This window comes from Anolis carolinensis, chromosome 3 (genome assembly GCF_035594765.1).
Source record: "Anolis carolinensis isolate JA03-04 chromosome 3, rAnoCar3.1.pri, whole genome shotgun sequence".
Lineage (NCBI taxonomy): Eukaryota > Metazoa > Chordata > Lepidosauria > Squamata > Dactyloidae > Anolis > Anolis carolinensis.
Genome location: NC_085843.1, coordinates 31,102,388 through 31,119,770, shown reverse-complemented (window position 1 = coordinate 31,119,770; position 17,383 = coordinate 31,102,388). Strand labels below are relative to the sequence as shown.

Sequence of the window (17,383 nt, the reverse complement as noted above, 5' to 3'; positions counted from 1 at the left end):
GAAAGCCAGGGTGGAAGAACGTCCCCCCCCCCCCCCAACCTGAGGTGGCGTTGGTGCTTTCCCCTCTCTGCAGAATGAGCTTTGACTTATCCACAGGTCTTGACAAATTCCATAGTTTTGGACCCAAAACCTGCCCTCGACTTACACATTTAGTATTTTCAGTAGTACTGTATAGTATGAAAGAGACCACAAACGGTCTATGTCCATTGCATATGTCGTGGAATAATTTGATCCCTCTTGTACTTTGCCTGTGACAGTGCTTGTGTGCCAATTTGGTTTTTTTGTCTGACTTATTTTAAAATGGGCATAGGGCTGGTTTGGGTGATTCATTCCATTCACCCCTAAGAAGTTTCCTTTGAGAGACTTAATGGTTCTCTGACGAAATCCCAAGTTTAAAGCATGGCACACTGTTCCCTCCCGTTTCCAGGCTAAGTGAATCAGATGAGATTTTGGTAAGACAGGGCAAAAATGTTGTAAATAAGTGATAGCATTGAATAACTATATGAATGAATTAAACCAATTGTTTTAGACAAGTCTTCTATTCTGAAAGTTTGATATTAACAGTACAAAGTATTGTTGCTGTCATTTCAGTAATGATTAACAAAACTTTCTTCTGTCTGATCTTTGGAAGCAGACGCATTTATATAAAAGCAAAGGGCTTGACTGACCGCATTAGACTTTGTGATCCCAGAGAGTGTCCAGTGGCCTTTTATACAAACAAAGTCCAGTGCAAGCAATTTTTTTTACTATCCTGCCTCCTCAGAGTCACTGGGTCAGTGAGAAGAAATCAGGTTGGCTAATTATTCCTTTCCCCTTAATTACATAACTGCAAGCAGAAAATTCTGCCCATCCAAGTATTCTGGTAATATGTGGGTGGGGACATTTTCTTAATGTATAAGAGATCTTACTAGCTGAGTTTGAATATATAGAAGAACTTGCTTTATATTTAAAGATTATGTTGCAGCTGTTTAAAAATAATCAATTTAGCTGGATTGATGAGCACACATAAAATAAGGTATGTCCTTTTATTTTCCTTTCTGTTGTAAAGCGAGCAACTAGCATGCTGTGTGACGAATAAACAGTACATTTTACTTCCATGGTTCTGTATACTATACAGTGTTTCATATTCTTTCTGCAGTGATGAAGATTATGTATTTTCATGTCTTGTTCTGTGTATTTTGCCACGTTGACATGTAAAGCCTTTATTGCAGAAACTTAGATATTTGCTTGCTATATTATTTACATATTTAATCTCTTGGATATTGACCAATTATTGCTCTGCTTAGCTCCAACAACATCACCACATTGTTTACTTTTGGAAATCCCATGTTGAAAGAAAGACAGGAAATTAAAGAAGTAAATAGGCGAGAGACAAGCTTATAAGGGAATCCATGTAAATAATTTGGCTCCATTGTCCATTTTATTCTAGAAGAAGAGTCAAAAATCTCTATTGTAAATCTTGCTAGCCTGATCGAAGGAAAACCTTGCCGTAAGAAGTGGTAGACAAATATTTTAAATGAAAATATTAAATAATCAATTAGATAAATAATAGAGTTGGAACAATGAGGAAGTATTTTTTCTCTTATCATCAAAACAATCCAAATTGAACCATTCAAAAAACACAGAGACATGATAAAACAAAAAATTAGTTAAACTATACAGTGGGCCCTTGGTTCCGTGGATACAAAAAAATATTTGGATGCTCAAATTGTTTTATATACGATTATATTCCTTACATACAATGACAAAAATCAAGGTTTGCTTTTTAGATTTTTTAAAAAACCATTTTCAAGCTGTGGATGATTGAATCCATGAATGCAGGAGAGTTGACTTTGTTTGGAAACCCTATCTGTATTATGAAATTTACCCTGCCTGCTCAAAGCCATCTTTTCAAATCTGGCTGGAACAGATTTGATTAATCCACCAACCTTTGTTGAAATTCAGAACTTTAGAATGGGTATATGTAGCTGTGTTTTACATCTCAGGCTTTTTTAGTTTGGGTTGAATATATTATCTTAACGCCATAGACATGTAAGAAGCATTTTTCTATCTTGATTTAAGGTTCACAATTCAACTATACATTTTGTTCATGATGATTTTACTACTGGCAATAGATTCTGTAAAGACTATTAAGCTCCCACTAGAACTTAAGTGGTTTATCAGTGTATGTTTGCCATCATTCTCTTTTTATGTTGTGTACAATCTTGTGTGTCGTATTACCAGCATGATGCATTTTCAGCATTATGAAAGTATATGACAGTTACTTTGCCCTGAACTTCCAGTGAGTTTAACACCTTTGATATGCCAGCTTGCTTCAGTAGTGTTAATTTTGGCAAGTGGAACAATGTTAGTCAAAACACACACCACAAACGAGGTGCTTTTCACTTACTTTCAAAGTAAGAATCCTAGATTGAGTCTCCTGTATCAGCATCAGCTTCAGTTTTCCCTTTTTATTTGTAACGCAACATCTAAAGATGAACACAGGAATTTATTTATTTATTTATGTGTGGTACTTTTACCCTGCCTTTCTCAACCCTGGAGGGGACTCAAGGCGGCTTCACAACATGGCAACAATTCAATGCCTTTAAAAACATAGTACAAAAACAACAATTTAAAAGTAAAACATTAAAATACAATTAAAACCATTAACATTTACTCTGAGCAACAGAGTAAATCACGTGATCCATAGGCATAGTCCAAGCCATTCCATTGGTCTGTTCCATATCTTCATACAGTAGAATTCTGGTTATCTGACTTGTGCTTATCTGACATACCGTATTATCCAACGCGCCTCCAACGCACCACCGGGAGCTTGGCAAGAAGGAAAAGGACTTTTGCACACCATGCATGGAGGAGCATGAAGGAGCCCCTCCAGAGAGGGTGCAAAGGGGGTGGCCAAACTCAAGAGGCGCTCTTTGGGCAACTTTTGAAACTGAAGCCGCGGGAAGGTGCCTCAACGGAGGCAGACTCCGAAGGAAATTTTAATGGAAGTTTTATTCTCCCCGCACCTCATTTGCTCACCTTTGAGGAGCTTGGCGGCTCCCACCAGCTGCTCCATGGTGGTAGACAGCGGGACGGGCTCCATGCGGAAGAGAGTGTGGAACTGTGAGGAGACATGGGAAGAAGCCGCTGCCACGCTCATGGCTGCCTCTGCTGCTGCCGCCTCCTCCTTCGCATCTTCCTGGGGCAACCCGAGGAATGGAGCGCTGCTGAGCCAGAGGAAGCAAGGGAGAGGGAGAGAGAGGAGGACTTGGGCTGCCCCAGAAGGATGCGAAGTAGGAGGTGGCGGTGGAGGGAGACACAGAGGCAGGCATGAGCACAGCGGCGGCGGTGGCTTCCTCCCGTGCCTCCTCTCAGCTCTGCACTGTTTTCCGCATGGAGCCCGCCCCGCTGTCCGCCACCTTGGAGCAGTGGTGGGAGCCTCCGAGCTCCTCAACTGTGAGCAAGCGAGGTGCGGGGAAAATAAAACTTCCATTAAAACTTCCTTTGGAGCCTGTCTCCCTCTAGGCACCTTCAAAGGTTCCTCTAAGAGCGCCTCTCGAGTTTGGCCTCCCTCTCTGCACCCCCTGGAGGGGCTCCTCCATGCTCCTCTGTGCATTGTGTGAAAAAGTCCCTTCCCTCCTTGCCAAGCCTCCGGCTTGGAGCCTTAGGGCCTCCCTATTATCCAATAGTTTTGGTTATCTGATATTTGGTGTCGAACAGATAAACAAACACTAAAAAGGTTCAAAACATAAAAAGAGATGTGTATATTAGAGCAACTTGCAAAGGCCACAGAAATAGTCAGGCCTCTCTGAGTATAGAGCTATCTTCCTTCTATGTAAAAAGGATAAGCGAATACTATAAAGTTTCAAAACATAAGTTGCATTATGTGATTCAGAGCACCATATACATATAATATTGAAAATAATGAGTACAGTCAACTGTTATAATCCACAGTAATATCTTCCAGACTGTAATGGTCTCCACTATTTAAACAACAATTGAATTTGGCAAACAAAATAATATAAACACATTCAACCTTTGCAAAATAATATTGGTTAATATATCTTTTAAGACTTCACAGGTATTGAAAGGCTTGTTCCAAAAACCTTGACCAAAAGTTCTTTTGATTCTTTGAGATCCTGTGTTGATGATATCAAATCTATAGCATATCTCTTGAAATTACAGTCTATTGGAAGTAAGTTCAGTTTCTCAAGAGTAAGATCCCAAGTCTGGGGGACAAACTATGCATGAATGTTGATTCTGAGTAGTTGTCAAAAAGAGCCCCAGCTAGGAGAACACAATGTTGTTTCTAAGTAGCTGGCTGTAGATTGCAATAGTCCGTTTACTACTGGCTCCCGGGTTTACTACTGGCTCCCGGGTAATGTGTGTATAAAGTGGAATCTAGACTTTCTCTTCTAATTTTTGAACGATGTTCTTGAATTCTGATTCTCAGTGGTCTAGTGGTCATCCCAATGTACAGCAAGTCACAAGGACACTGAATTACATAGATTACATTTTCTGTTGAGCATCTAATAAAATCTTTCAAATTGATTTTGATGTGTAATGATGGATGGAAAAACTGCTTAATGTCAAATGTGAGGCAACAAACATCACAATGACCACACTTAAAACTCCCTGTTGTAATACTTGTGGATTCTACATTGGATTTTTTGAAGTCAGAATGAATAAGAATGTCTTTTAAATTTTTAGATCGTTTGTGGGCTATGATAGGTATATCTTTGCATCCTGGGATCTCCCGTATGAGGTGCCAATGTTTGTTAATGATCTTGCGAATATGTTGGGTTTGTGTGGTAAGTGTTAGTGGACAAATTATCCTGTTCTGTTGTCGTTTGGGTTTGTATGTCAATAATGTACTTCTATCAATTTGTAGGGACTTCTGAAAAGCCTGTTGTAGTATTTTAGCTGGATAGCCTCTAGCTTTAAGTTTACTGTTGAGAGAATGGGCTGCTGAGAGATAATGATCTGACTTGCTTAACAAAAATTAGAAGAGAAAGTCTAGATTCCACTTTATACACACATTTTCATGATAAATCTCACCCATATAACAGCTTTAAATTTTTTGCTCTAGAGAAGTTACATACTACTGCTTACACAGACATTAGAACTGGTCTCCTCAGAAGAGAAACTTTTTGGATTCACAAACTGAGAACAACCACCCCTCATGGTTTAAACGATAGACTAGACCTCAGCTGTTACCTGTAATCATATATTTAAACACTTAGAAAACCATGTATGACTGCTCGCATCACAGAAACCACATTTCAGCAAACTGACACTGCGAATCTGTAAGTAGATAGTAACTACTATGCCTGGGTATGGAAAAATCTTTGTTTTGTAACTCTTAATATAGCATGCTTTGATATGTCTATTTTCACTTGGTCTATATAAATTATATCTTATATCTTATAAAAAGCACAATACTAGACCATTTCCTTTATTTCTTTAAGATATACTGAAGCAGAGCCAACAATATACAAATTGAGCAGAGCCAACAATATACAAATTGAAAACTATTTGATGCTTATCTATTGCCGCTTACCAGAAGAAGGACAACCGAAACTGGAGTAAACCCGGGAGCCAGTAGTAAACGGACTATTGCAATCTACAGCCAGCTACTTAGAAACAACATTGTGTTCTCCTAGCTGGGGCTCTTTTTGACAACTACTCAGAATCAACATTCATGCATAGTTTGTCCCCCAGACTTGGGATCTTACTCTTGAGAAACTGAACTTACTTCCAATAGACTGTAATTTCAAGAGATATGCTATAGATTTGATATCATCAACACAGGATCTCAAAGAATCAAAAGAACTTTTGGTCAAGGTTTTTGGAACAAGCCTTTCAATACCTGTGAAGTCTTAAAAGATATATTAACCAATATTATTTTGCAAAGGTTGAACGTGTTTATATTATTTTGTTTGCCAAATTCAATTGTTGTTTAAATAGTGGAGACCATTACAGTCTGGAAGATATTACTGTGGATTATAACAGTTGACTGTACTCATTATTTTCAATATTGTATGTATATGGTGCTCTGAATTACATAATGCAACTTATGTTTTGAAACTTTATAGTATTCGCTTATCCTTTTTACATAGAAGGAAGATAGCTCTATACTCAGAGAGGCCTGACTTTCTGTGGTCTTTGCAAGTTGCTCTAATATACGCATCTCTTTTTATGTTTTGAACCTTTTTATGTTTGTTTATCTGTTCGACATTGTATAGTATAGACATTTGTGTGTATTTATCATTATCTGATATTTGGCCCACCCCTTTATGTCGGATAACCGGAACTCTACTGTAGCTTCATATCTATTACTGCACCAGATTTTCGAAGGCTTGGTCAAAAAGCCATGTCTTCATTTTTTTTTGCGGAAGATCAGGAGGGAGGGGCTGATCTAATCTCCCTGGGGAGGGGTTTCCATAGCCGAGGGGCCACTACTGAGAAGGCCCCGTCTCTTGTCTCCACCAATCGCGCCTGTGAAGAAGGCAGGACTGAAAGCAGGGCCTCCCCATACGATCTTAGACTCTGAGATGGTTCATAGAGGGAGATACATTCGCACAGGTAAACTGCGCCAGAACCGTTTAGGGCTTTATAGGCTAAAGCCAGCACTTTGAATTGTGCTTGGTGGCAAACTGGCAGCCAGTGGAGCTGGCGCAACAAAGGGTATGGGTGATATTACTATGTGTTTTCAAGTCATTCCTGACTTATGACAACCATATAGACAATTATCTCTACATACAACAAGCATAGAGGATGTGGGTCTCATGGGGTGATCCGGAGAGGTCATTTATATAATGCAATTGCTCTTTCTTTTCTGTGTGCTCAAAAAGAGCCCAAGCTGGGTATTAAGTACTTTGTTCCAGTTCTTGGATGATAGTAAAAATCAAGTTGAAAAGTAAACAAAGAGGAATTCCTCTATCACAACTCAGCATCCTGAGAGGCTGAGCTTAGAAAAGTTACTTTTTTGAAGTATAACTCTTACGATGACCATTATGCTGACTATCAACATCTGGAAACTATGGTCAAACAAAGCAACTTTCCTCAGGGTCATTCTACAACGCTCAGGTTTCTAACTCTTTATTTGCAGCTTAGTTTGTTTGAAGGCAGACTGGTCAGTGTTTGTACTGATGTATCACAGAAATATCTTTGCTGCTCACTCACAACCAACTCATAACAATATAAATATGAGATGCACATTGTTCCCAGAACTGTCTCTCTATATATAGATTGCAGAATTTATCTTGAAAGAGACCAGTTTTCATCCCACTCTCTCTTTAGAGTACATAGAGTATGGCACATACTTATTTCTAGAACCTAATATTAGGCTTTGGTAAGAACGTAGGGAGAGGTGTCCTTGAAAGAAAGCGAGTGAGAGGAGTTGGCACTCTTCTTAAAAATCACTGCTGTAATTAAAGCCTGAAGCTTCTTGTTACCATGGAAACCCAAAGCAGCGGAAGTATGGAGTACGGGTTTCAGGGACGTATTTAATTCTCCCTTAATATTATCTGTTCATAAAACTGAAGTAATGCACTCTCTGTTCCTCCCTCCCCGCCCCCATCTCTGTTTTCCATCCAGTTACTAACCATCTTGTTCCACATAAACATAAGTGGTGCTCAAAGACAGAGCACTTATTATTCCTGGGAATAAATTTCCCATAAAACTGTTGGGAATTGGGGTGAGGAAGAGGAGGATGCATTTGTGGGGATGGAGGAAGGAACATTCTGGTTTTTGGTAAAGCAAGGTGACACATCAGATTTCTTTTCCCTCTCATAAAAGCATGTGGTTGTTTCATAGAGTTGCCAGGATGAATGTAGGATGCATTTTTTAAAAGTAAACATAAGCTGGAGCAAGAAAGCATAGCGTAAAAGTTCCACCAGAAAGAAATATGGGAGGTCTTCTCTTTCATTCTCTAATCTGCTTTGAAGTTGGTGTAGTCCTTCATTGGCCATTCACTTATTTTCAGAGTGAGAATCCTAGATTGAACCTCCTGTATCAGCACCAGCTTCAGTGTTCCCTCTTTATTTGGTTCACAACATCTAAAGATGAATGCAGGAAAGGCTTGGGTTATATTATTATGTGTATTCAAGTCATTCCTGGCTTATAATGATCTTATAAACCAGTGGTTCTCAACCTGTGGGTTCCCAAATATTTTGGCCTTCAACTCCCAGAAATCCTAGCAGCTGGTAAACTGGCTGGGATTTCTGGGAGTTGTAGGCCAAAACACCTGGGGACCCACAGGTTGAGAACCACTGTTATAGACAGTTATCTTCAGGTTGTACAACAAATTCTACAGAAGATTTATTTATTTCTAAATAAATAATATTTCTGGGGGTGGGGGGACTGAAGGCGGTTTACAACATATTAATGGCAGAAATTCAGTGCCAACATACATATAATAGAAAAAATCTTAATAACTAAACAGTAGCATATAGCTATAAATTAAAACCATGATTTTAATGGGAGGCTCATGGGATGATCTAGGGAGATACGCCCACATGCCTATTTACCAGCCAATGAAGAGTGAAGGAGGAAGAAAGAGAAGTGTTCAGCTATGAGTCCATCTATGGCAGTGGTTCTCAACCTGTGTGTCCCCAGGTGTTTTGGTCTCCAACTCCCAAAAATCCCAGCCAGTTTACCAGCTGTTAGGGTTTCTGGGAGTTGAAGGTCAAAACATCTGGGGATCCACAGGTTGAGTACCACTGATCTATGGAGATAGATGGATAACTCTGTTGTCATCCTGCAGTGCTGTGAGTCTATCAATTTATAGTTTTAAGAATGAAACCTCACCAAGGATCCAGAGATGATCATTTAAAATGCCCTGGGTTTGTGCCCACCAGTCTATTAAATATAATCTAATCTTAACAGCTGGTCTTCAATCTGGGCCTCTAAAGTATGAGCCAGTTCATAGTGATGGAGTATATCCTTCAAATAACTTGCCACCTATCCAGTTTGAATGTAGTGCGGGTTGAAAAATAATCAAAATTTCTTCTTACCTGTAGATAACAAAAATTACAGGGGGTTGGACTAGATGGCCCATGTGATCTCTTTCAACTCTATGATTACAATATACAGGCTGGACAAATGTGATTCTTCTGTGAAAAAGGCTTTTTGATCCAATTAGTTTCTGTTTTGAAGAAACCACTTTCCCCAGTAATGCGAAAATCCGTTTGTTATCCTAGGGATAGGACACATTTGGAAGCAAGGGAGAAAGTCTCCTGCCAAATATGCCTGATTTTCCTTCTCTCAGTTGTAAACTTAGCAGTGCTCTAATCTTAGCATTCTCTTTTGGCAGCCAAACAGCATTGGCTGTTTCCTGCTGTCAGCATCTTTCCTGAGACAGTGTTATATATTTGTTGTTTATACTCAGTGCTACAGGAAAAGGTAGCATAATTTCTAAAGAAGTGACGTCTTTAGAAAGATTGGCATGAGAGCCTTTAACACAGATTACTTTCAAACATCTCCAAAATATGATGCTTCCAGTGGTGCAGTAGCCAAAAACCTTATATAGTACAGATATGATTATCCCATATCTATAATGCTTGGGGCCAGAAGTGCTTTGGATTTTGCTTTGTTTTTTCAGATTTTGGAATAACTGTATCTACATATATGTTCATAAGGAGATACCTTGAAGAGGAAATCCTTGGGGGGTTCATTTCCATCCTGACAAATGGATGGGCAACACTGGGTGCATTGGCATCCCGTGGAAACCTTGGAGATGCCACAGACCTCACTATTCCCTCCCATTTTTGATGTTAAGAAAAGCACACAACAAACCCTCCCAACATCACTGCTGCTGGGTATTTGTTGGAGGACCCTTGAAATCTTCAAAAATAGTCTTAGGGCTGTGCGTATTCTTTCGTCCATATTTTTTCCACTCCTGCTATTAAATACCTTGAAATTCCTTTGATCCCTGGATTTTCTTTTCACACTCTTCAAGTTTAGTGCCATATTCCATGCTATTTGCAACAAACTCCTGCAGTTTCATGAGGTGTTTAGAATTCGCAACCATAGAGCTCTAGTGAATTCATTGTTGTGTGCTTTCAAGTCATTTCCAATTTATGGCAACCTTAAAGCAGTGCTATTGAGGTGGGAGCAAGCTTCCGTTCTGCTTCTCTAGGAGACATAGTAATGGATTCAAACTGCAGGAAAAGAGATTCAATTTCTACCTAAATATTAGGAAGAACTATGACCTATAATAATATTCCACCCCACCCCAGAAGCATTTGTGGGCCTCTCTAGATCCTCCAGTTGGCTTATTATTATGCATCCAGTCCAAGTGTAATAAAAATATAGGGGTCACTATTATCTGTGGTTTCAGGTGTCCTTTGAGATCTTGGAATGTATCCCATACAGATACAGGACTTTATTGTTCTTACATGGGAGACCACCAGTGAATGCTAGCCTTTGTAGGCAATATTTCAGAAGAATGAACTAGCAAAGCCACTTCTGAGTATTCCTTTCCTAAGAAAAACCAATGTAACTAATGGGGTTACCATAAGTCAGTAGGCAACTTAAAAGCACATACCCACAAGCACTTTTATGTATGTGTATATAAAAAAGACAGTGTTGTTTCGGATTAGATCTAAGAAGACCCAGGCCCACACCATGCCACAAAAGCCAGTGGATGATACTGGGCTAGTTACTTCCTTGGACCAGCCTACTTCACAGATAATAGTAGGGAGGAGCAGAGTCACATATGGTGCCCTGGTCACATATGGATGCCTTCCAAAAATATAAAGAATATAATAGAATGTGCTCCTAAAAGAGAAGAGGAGAAATCAAAAGGATATTATATATAAATGAATAGTTTTTGGTTTTCCATAATTATTTGTCACTATCCCATTCCCATCAATGCATTTTTATGTGTGGTGTCAGATACCTATTGAGACAGGCCATGTTTAATCAGAAATGGGCATGGAGCATTGCTTCTGCATTATAGCACCAGATGTTTGTCATGAAAAAAACCCGATAAGACCAAATTTGGAACAATTTCCATCATCTCTGATTATCCAGCTTTATCACTGGCTAGTTAAGACAGGTGGCTGAGACCCCTTGTCAGATTCTATCTTTTTTTCTAAACTCTGAGATGGGCTGGCTGAGCATCTGCTGAGTAGCCAAGATAAAATTAGACTTAAATGTGAACTCTGCTGATGGTTTCAGCTTGATTTGTGGTCAGGTAATATATTTGTTGCTGTCAGTCCTTATCAGTGGTCATAGTGGCTCAGAGCTTTGGGATTAGTAGATCAAAAAATAACTTTTCCAAGCTCTTAATGAGGAACATGATAAGAGAAAGTTTTTTAGCTAGTCCAAGAAATTTATTATGGCACTTGTCTAGAATCTGGGTACACAACAAATGTTTTTTCTTCATTTAGTTATTATTATTAAAAGATTTCTTCATTTGTTTATGAATGTCTAGAAATGTGCAAAACTATTTCATTTGTTTTCATTATTCCCATTTGTTTTAATTTCGTATTGATTTCAGTGTGTGATCCGCCCTGTCTTTTAGCATGCAGTTTTAGGTCATTCTGTCACTTTAATTGCATTATTCTCCCAGCCCCCACCCAGAAACCTTTCAATGACCTGCACAGGTTGTTTCGTAAATCTAAATCCAATTATTAGTCCATCTAGAATATAACCACATAATTAATGGCGTTTACATAAGTCTTAATTTACGAAATTCCTATTAATTCAATGGGTGTATTCTAGCTCGGATTAACCATTGGATTATTTGGGATTAACAAAGAACTAGATTTGGACAAGAGTCTTTTTCAACGTTGTTTCCCCATCCTATTAGCAACCCATGTAATAATGAATTATGCACTGCTTTTTTTAAAAAAATTCTTAAAGTATTCATTTCAGTTGTTGAAAGTCTTTGCAAGCATTGTTGCATCACCAGAAAGATCTTGCCTGGTGAAGCCTTGTGTAATTGTCCCTCCTTCTGTGCATTCAGGGCCCTTCCAGACAGGCCCTAATGTTTATCACAGATTATCTGACAATGCGGACTCATATCATCTAGTTTAAAGCAGAAAACCTGGGATCATACCCTGGAATATAGGGGCAGTCTGGAAGGGCCCCAGAATCATAGAATCATAGTATCTTAGAGTTGGAAGAGACCTTGTGGACCATCCAGGCCAACCCCCTGCCAAGAAGCAGGAAAATTGCATTCAAAGCATCAAATCTAGGGTTCACTCCAGTGATGTATCCTGTCAGGAAGCTCAGCACAAGACTTGGGGCTGTAGTATCATTATAAAACCATTTCTGAGATGAGTTAACCTGAGAAATTTGGTAACTCCACTCACTGCTGAGGACGTATCTGGAACTCTGTTGAAGTGAGGTTTTGCTGCTTAGTGAGTGAGTCTTGGGTAATACAGTGGTTGACAGTCTCAATTCAGTTTCAGTATCCATTCTGCCATGAAATTCAGTGATTGGGTTTGGACTCAAATCAGGCAGAAATCCAATTGTTAAACCGAAAAGCATCATATCCCATTTGATCTTGGATGTTGAGCAAGATCAGCTCAGGTTAACACTTGCATGAGAGAGTACAAGGTGTTGGAGGCTATATTTCAGAGAGAAGAACTGATAAACCATCTCTGAATATTTCCTGTCTAAGAATTTCCTATGAAATTGAAAGGGTCACCACAAGTCCACAGGCACCTTGAAGACACATATATACACAAATCAGCACTTAGGAACTTCCCTTCATTCAATGCACATATTCTAGCACACTGCTTCTTAAACAATGGGTTCCTACCTCAAATGGAGTCCCCTTAGCTCAATGTTGAGGTCCTGAAAATGTTTTCTTAATATTGTATATTGGCTGTTTTAGATATTATTTACACAAATCTCTTGTGCAGTGTATACAATAGACTTTTCAGAAGATGCTTCAGCTGTACTTCATAAAAAGAAAATCAACATAATTAGCAAGCTTGCAAATGCTGATTTGTTATCAGTAAACATTTGATTTTATACCAATTTTATATATTTCTATACTTGGGGTCATGTAAAAATTTCTTAGGCTAAAAAGGGTCCCAGATGGAAAAATTTAAGAAACTTGTGCTAGCAGAAACTAACAATTAAATTTAAGCCACAGCCTTTTACCTTCTCCAGAGGATAAGACAAAGATGTGAATCACCATGAATGTTTGCTTTAGCTCATTATAAGAGATGCAAGACAAAATCATCTGTGCAGGGCATTTGTCAGTATAAATTGGAAATTGAGTGGATGTGATTTGATGGGCATTTATTCAGGACTTGCACTAGTTAAGAGAGATTGACATACATCAACTTTTTCAGTAATGTCCACCTATGCCCATCAGGCCTGCCGGAGTTGTTGGACAGAAATGATGGACATCTAGAAACATTGGATCGGAAGTAGCTAGTTTCTGTAAGTGGCCATCCACATGTTCATAAAGTTACAAGGTGAGTCAGGAAACATATTGGGCTTTCAGCAAAATGGAACAAAGTTTTCAGAAGAGTGGTATCTTTATTGCTATCCAAATGCACAAAATCACACAAGGCTTCTCCATCAGGCAAAAGATATTTAAAATCATACAGGGAAGAAAGGTGACGATAGTAGAGTCACAGGCACCCATTTTGTGTCAGATGAAAGTATCCGAGTAGCTGTATGATAAAAATTCTTGGTATAGACATAGACAACACATAAGACTTTTTTAAAAAATCAATTACTTGGTGCCCAGCTTCAGTAAAGCTTGGTGTGGTGGCAATAAGCACATAATTGATTACTCCTTAATAGCAAAACGCTTTGATTTTATATTGTTTCATTTGTAAAAGAGAAAATTCCAATTTTAACTTAGAGCCACCTTTTATAGACTGTATAGTGAAGTGCCTATGCAAGGAAGAATTATAGGCAAAAATGAAGACTCTCAGTGTTATCGTGAAACGCAGAATGTCTTCTGCCCCCAAGTTTACATGAAAAACATACTGAAAATCCTCCTTGGTCACATAGCTAGCCAATTTGTGGTATGTTGCTCAATTATCTGTAATTTCAAAGGAGAGATACAGGCATCACCTGGTATCTGGTCATCATTCTGAAATTCCAAGGGGTTTATTTCCAAGTGAATTACATGTTTTGACAAATAGCCTTGTATCACTTTTTCTTGTTTTTCTTGATGTTTGTTTTCCTCTCTTTACGGTTCTTTAACCATTACTTTTACTCTTTCCATGATGATGATAAATCTGCCATGGTTGATGTAAAATGTGATGTAAGGAAGAGTGGCTGATGATTCTCACAAGCAGCAGATAAGAGAGTGAACTTTATGCCTGATTGAATCCATCCTGGTACCAAAAATGCATTACATGTAGAAAATTAGATATCACTAAGAAGAATTCTAGTCTGTTCTGCTCTCTGTTTTCTATGTGCTGGGAAGTTTCACATGGGGAAGAATCTCTTCATTTTAACCACCCAGTTTATGGTCTAAAATTTTCCTGTCCAGATTAAGAATTAGGAATTAGTCTATTTGGTTTGTTTGCTTATGTAATTAAATTAATTTTATCCTAACCATCTGTGAATGAGCTCAGGCAAAATGCAGTTTTTAAATCTCCCTTCCTCTTCACAGTAACCCAGCAGATAGGCAATACTGAGGAATAGTCTGCACAAATTCAGAAGTTGCTTTATTCCAGCGTTTCTCAACCTGTTGCCCCCCAAGTGTTTTGGCCTATAACTCTTAGAAATCCCAGCCAGTTTAACAGCTGTTAAGATTTCTGGGAATTGAAGGCCAAAACATTTGGGGACCCACAGGTTGAGAACCACTGCTTTATTCTGTGTCAGTCTATTGCTCCATTGATTGGCGGAAGTTCTCCAGAGTTACTTTCTTAGCTCCACTTGGAGATCCTGGATATTCACTCTAATCTCATCTAATTTCAGAAATGAACAAGGTTTCAGCCTGTTTGATGCTTACTTCCTCATTCATTTAGAATATTTATAACCCACTCTTTAGCCCAAAAGCCTTCCGGAGCATGCTTAAATATTGTGAATTTGACCGTTCCTTGTCAATACAGTAGAGTCTCACTTATCCAACATTCGTTTATCCAATGTTCTGGATTATCCAATGCATTTTTGTAGTCAATGTTTGCAATACATCATTATATTTTGGTGCTAAATTTGTAAATACAGTAATTACTACATAGCATTACTGCGTATTGAACTACTTTTTCTGCCAAATTTGTTGTCTAACATGATGTTTTGGTGCTTAATTTGTAAAATCATAACCTAATTTGATGTTTAATAGGCTTTTCCTTAATCCCTCCTTATTATCCAACATATTCGCTTATCCAACATTCTGCCGGCCTGTTTATGTTGGATAAGTAAGGCTCCTACTGTACCAGGAATGTTGAGGTAGGTTTAGGAAACAATGCTGCCTGAAACCTCCTGCAGCCCAATGAGGAAAAGCTTTTGCCTTTTTTGTCCCAGAAGCATAACAGATATAGCTTGGAGTGTCCAGACCAGAGGGGAAAACAAACAACCTGTTCAGAGACATTAAACATAACTAAAAACACTTTTAGACTTTCCCTCACCTCTGACTTTTCCACCAATTGTTCAGGTGTTTAACAGATATGTTCAGTTGCGGAAACATGCCGTCAGCCAGCTCCACTCTTGAGTGTCCTCCAAATTCTTTTAAAAGTATTTAATGTGTATATAATTTCCTGCTTGCAACAGCTGATAGGTGAAAAGGAAATGACATTTCCAGACACTGATGCTAGAAAGCCAAACAATAAACATCATTTAAGGGTTAATGTCACAATTGTCTTTCTCTCATGGACGCTAAACTCACACAATGGTGCAAAGAGATTTTTCCACCAGTCATGTTATCTCTTTGAGAGGAGTGACTTTAAAGAGAAGCCAAAATTAATAATTAGAAACTGTGTATGGAAACTACTAACTCACTCCTTAAATCTGTGCACATCAGCTCAGATCTTATTACTTTGATTATACTCTCTTATTTGGTGCTTTCATTGGTTCCAAATAAAATCTTTGTGCACTTCTTCAGGCAACAATATTGATAGTATATTATTATATTCCAAAAAGGGTTTGTTTCAAACAATTGGAAAATAATGACTGATGGTAGACCATTATACTATCCTTCTGACTATCTTGAATTAGTGAGGTATCAGGAGATTACTTCTGCATTGCCTGCCTTGATGTTAGTGATTTCATGTATGAGTTGAATGTAATAAACATTTGTCACATGGTAGACATATAGTCTTTTAAACTTGTTTCATATCAAGTTATTTGCAAAATGTATCAAAAGCATTAAAAAAAAAACACTTGGCGTTTGAGATTTGCCTCAAACTTGAATGAAAATGTTTGAGATATGAATCTAAGTTCAAATATCAAGCTTGGCAAAATCAGTTATTATTCCACAAAAACAACAACAACAACAACAACAACAGAGATTTAAAGTGTCTGAGTTGAGTCAGGAAAAATATTGGGCTTTCAGCAAATGGACCAAAGATTGGCATCTTTATTGGTCTGCTACGACGCAAGACCACAGGTATTTGTCTTTCCAAATATATGCCTATTAAAAAAAGATTTTTGTGTTTGGCCTTTAGATGTGTTTGCTAAGCAATTATAGTGCAACTGCTATCTTCTGTCATTCTGCTACTGAAATCTGTAATCTGACAATATGCTCTCACTGTTACATTCGGGAATGTTTAAGAGCCATATAAATTGCATAGCTTTGCATCTTAGCTGGAAAATGTTCGTTTTTAGGTTTCAAAATGTTATTGATCTCCACTTCCACTCCATCTGCCCTCTACTTATAGGAACAATCTCCAAACCACTTATATTCCATTGATTTCAATGGAATTGCTTTGGATTAAGTGGTTTTGCTGATGGCAGACATACTCTGCAAAAAAACCCTTTTTGCATCTGAATCTAGGATGAACTTTATGATAGATGTATTGAACTCCGTTATTTGCAGGTACTGGATATCAAGTGCCACTGTTTGTTTATTTTTTAAATACTGTCCTTTCAATTTCCTACATAAACAAGTTTCCATACATCCTTGGAAAAAGAGGAGTTAATACTGCTGATTTGTATATCAGTGTGTCACTAATGCTGGTTTTTACATCACATTACTCTTAAATACATTCTAGAAAAGGGATTTTTTATTTAAAAAGTCATGGTAACAAAGGAATATGAGTTCCCCAAGAACTGTGGTATCCTAGAAGTACAAGTTAATTACATTAATTGGTGATATCATCCATACAGTATATACCCAAAGTAAAGTCTTCTGTCAAGTGAAGTTAGAATTTTGCTACTGCCAAGCAAAACATAGTTATAGAAAGTTATGAAAAACTAAAGTACTGATTGAGAGACAGCAAAGCATCCCTTTATCTGAGTATTAACTAACGTTAGT

The 17,383-nt window shown here is 38.2% G+C and overlaps 1 protein-coding gene across 6 annotated transcripts in view; it reads left to right on the top strand.

The window, feature by feature from the left end:
* The window catches only part of lnx2 (ligand of numb-protein X 2), a 113,832-nt gene that overhangs the window by 71,487 nt on the left and 24,962 nt on the right, over positions 1-17,383 (top strand). The window contains exon 1 of one of the 6 annotated variants that reach the window (XM_016996324.2): positions 677-791. The exons of 3 other annotated variants lie outside the window; for them this stretch is intronic. The gene's annotated coding sequence lies outside the window, so the exon portion shown is untranslated. Of the gene's footprint in view, positions 1-676; positions 792-872; positions 1,016-4,530; positions 5,289-17,383 lie in introns of those variants that run through there. 2 more of the 6 variants (XM_003225511.4, XM_062974673.1) reach the window with 2 other exon arrangements.